Source organism: Hyaena hyaena, unplaced genomic scaffold, assembly GCF_003009895.1.
Source record: "Hyaena hyaena isolate Hyena2069 unplaced genomic scaffold, ASM300989v1 scaffold_568, whole genome shotgun sequence".
NCBI classification, from domain to species: domain Eukaryota; kingdom Metazoa; phylum Chordata; class Mammalia; order Carnivora; family Hyaenidae; genus Hyaena; species Hyaena hyaena.
Genome location: NW_024081199.1, coordinates 887,547 through 891,089, shown reverse-complemented (window position 1 = coordinate 891,089; position 3,543 = coordinate 887,547).

The following is a 3,543-nucleotide window of genomic DNA, read 5'->3' as shown; positions in this document are numbered from 1 at the left end:
CGATTTTTTTCTCGAAAGACTTCTGCTTAGCTCCATTGGATGATGGAAGTGGGTGAGGGCAGGTTGAACGGACTTTGCGGTCACAGCTGAACCAGTTATCCATTTGTTCATTTCTCAAACTGTCAGCATCAAGAAGACATGTTCTCAAAGCACACCTGGACACTTTGCAATGGATTGAGTATTGATTTTGACAGAGGCCCAAATCTTTGTGTATCGGAATGAATAAATACCCTTCCCCTTTAGGAGCCTTCACTGAAAACTTTGTTTTGCCTCAAAGACTGTGAATGTAGTATTTTTTGCAGACAAGATTTGGAAAGGCAGCTGAATGAAACCTCTTGGCAGTGGCCTTTGTCCAGATTTCCAGAAATGACTGCATAGGGACCAATACTGCCTGACTTTGCAGTAGTATGTGAGAGACCTGAAAATTAATTCAGGGTTAGAAGGTGGAGCTCCTGCCCTATAGAGGCAAATAGATGTATATTTATGGTAGAGGTACATGACTTAGAAACAGTGGAAGAAAATTACTCCAAAACAGCAAGGAATTCTGTTAGGAAAAGGCTCATGCCTGCTGTCTGGTGTAGGGAATGTGCCATTTAGACTGCATAAAATCAGAAAGGGAAGAAAAAAGCGAAGTGGTTAAGGAATGTGAAGCTGTGAAGCCCTGGGAAGAACAGGCCAACCTCGGACCCACACTTCTCTGGCTTATAAATTCTGGGCTTTACGAAGAGATTTTGACTCCTGTGTTTCACCTTGTGTGACTTAGGCTCTCTGACCTCAAGTCAGTTTTTATTTGTAAACTGAACAAGATCGTCTTGTCTATAAAATTGCTGCTTTAAATAATTAAGTAGGTTGTTTTCCTTTCTTGGGACAAAACTGGAGGGGATTCTGTTCTATCTTCTGCCTTTAACCGCCATCTTCTCCAAGAAAGGTACAGAATGTTTTCCTTAAGCAGCTGTTGATGAGGCTTCTGTTTTACCTTGCTGTGCCCCAGAATGCACAGGGAAGCATTGACAAGATAAATGTGCTTCTCATTTTCTCCAGATTCCTCTCCAGTGGGATGACTGACATAGCCTGTCTGAATCATTACCCTCAGGGCCTTTGTCCTCCACAGGGCTACTTGACTTAGTACCTGCGGCAGCGAGCTGGGTCCTCAGGCTTCCCTGAGGTCTCTGTCTCCACTTCAGCCTGAGCAGCGGCCTAGTTTCACCATGGCACCAGGATTAAAGCAGGCCTCTGACCCGTCTCATACATTCCATAGTAGAGCAGGATGACCGAATCTGCCTTGGCCTGCGATAAGAATGCCTCCCAGTTTGACAGAAATTTACAGCACTGAGACAGTTTCTGGAAATGCCTTATAGACTACTATTCTGTCGCAATGGCTTATGTCAATGACATTTTAAAAAGTGTGCTCACCTGCTAACTAGAATGGTTCCATTCCTAGAGAGGTTGCAGAGTGCAAGGATAATCATCAGGTACGATAGGTTTGGTCACTCCATGGGAGGCGCAAGAGGAAAATACAGCAGACACCAACAAAAAAACCTTTGCTGTGAAAGATATTCATGACTTTTGGCATCTGTTTAGTAGTGGAAATGTTCACTCAGATACCACAAGTAAGGATTTCCAGAGTGTGGAATCATATCCTTGCATTTTCTTTATGTGTGCATGTTTATTCAGATGACTCAACACTGCATTCATCTTCACCTCGGCTGTTACGAGCCAGAGTCCAGTGTCCTTGGAAACAGTAACCAAGGTTACTTATTTCTGTACTGCGTGAAGTGCAGGCAGCTCCTGCCCCGCTGCCTGAGTGGCGGTGCATAAGCGCTTTTCTTTTGGTATTGTATTTTGCTTCTAGAGGCTTTTTGGCTTAGTGTGTAATTTAATTTTTGTCTGGACACGCTTGAGGTAGAAGAGGCACAGGGTGTTATTATCTATGCTGTATTTGTCCTATGGCTACTAGTTAACACTCTAAATAGGTTGCATATTCTAAGTTATTTGAATATTGTATATACATGTACATATTTGTTGCTGTCTAAAGATGCCATCTGCTTGCCTTTTATTGGATGACTTGTGTGACCTTAAGCTTTGGAAAGATTATAGGGCCTCTATATTATAGAAGCTTGCCCTGCACCAGTGATCACTACAGAAATTCCCCTAACACCTTCTAGGTCACACGCCTTCCTTTGTGACCAGCTAATAAAGTCTGACATTTAGATTAGAAAGGTGTTAGGCTTCTTAAGTACTGAGAATGCTTAGTTACATCCCAGTACTGTCGTTGGCCAGGATTTCTGCAGGCAATTTTCCTACCAAGAACATCTGTCACCCAGTGTTCTCTTACTGTAGTACAGTGGTTATTTTTGGACTCTTATCCACAGACTGTACGACTTAACAGTTTGCCTTCATACCAGAGAAGCCATAGCCTCCACAGCCACAGATTCTTTTATTGTTCTTATGATTGCTTTTCAATCATGTGCTGATGTAGCATTTATGGGTTCCTCCGATTTCCCATAAAAACTTATTTTAATATTCCTATTTAGACAGTAGTGCATGCTTATGAAAGTGAGTAACTAGGGGGGCACCTGGGTGGCTCAGTCGGTTAAGCGTCCGACTTTGGCTCAGGTCATGATCTCACGGTTCGTGGGTTCGAGCCCCACGTTGGGCTCTGTGCTGACAGCCAGCTCAGAGCCTGGAACCTGTTTCATATTCTGTGCCGCCCTCTCTCTCTGACCCTCCCCTGCTCACACTCTCTCTCTCTCAGAAATAAAAAAAAAAAAAAAAGAAAAGAAAGTGAGTAACTAGGATGAGACAAGGTAGAATTTGGATGGAAACCATTGCCATGGACCAGGTAAAATCTAGAAAATATAATTTATATAAATATGTAACACTGGCATTGTATGTATGGCTTCTTGTCAAGACAGGCCAAAAATCTAAAAATTATTCCATGGATAAAAGCAAGCTATAACCTACCTGGCAAATGAAGTAAAATAAAGCAACACTGTGACCGAGCAAGGGTAATCTGATGGTTCCTAATAGTTTGTGAGGAGTGTGGAATAGGGAAGAACTAATTAAACTTCTACCAAGTCCCTGATGAGTTATGTTGTCATATTTACTAGGAACAGTGAACTGGGTGATGTGGTTCCAAGTTTCAACACAGGAAGCCAATGTTATTTGCTGGTCACTTCTATGGAGGTTTGGTTTAGGACATTTTGTGTCAAGCAAAGGCACAGCTTTTGTTAAAAAACAATTTCTTTGATGGAGGACTCACTGCTTTGGTGCACTCCAGTTGCCAAGAGACAACCGAAAACCATACCTTTTATCAGAGTGGACACTCTGTGCTGTTTTCCATGGCTTTAGCACTGTGACTGGTATCAATGTCTGCCCATCTGCAAGGATGTGAAACGTTGACATAGTTCAGCTGAGAGGTCTATTTTAAGTTGCATAGTTGTCACAGGAGCCGGATTTTAACGCGGTTACTGGAGAGCATCTTTCTTCCAGCATCAGCACACATATACACATACCCTGGGGTTCTTAGTAAAAATTCTAGTA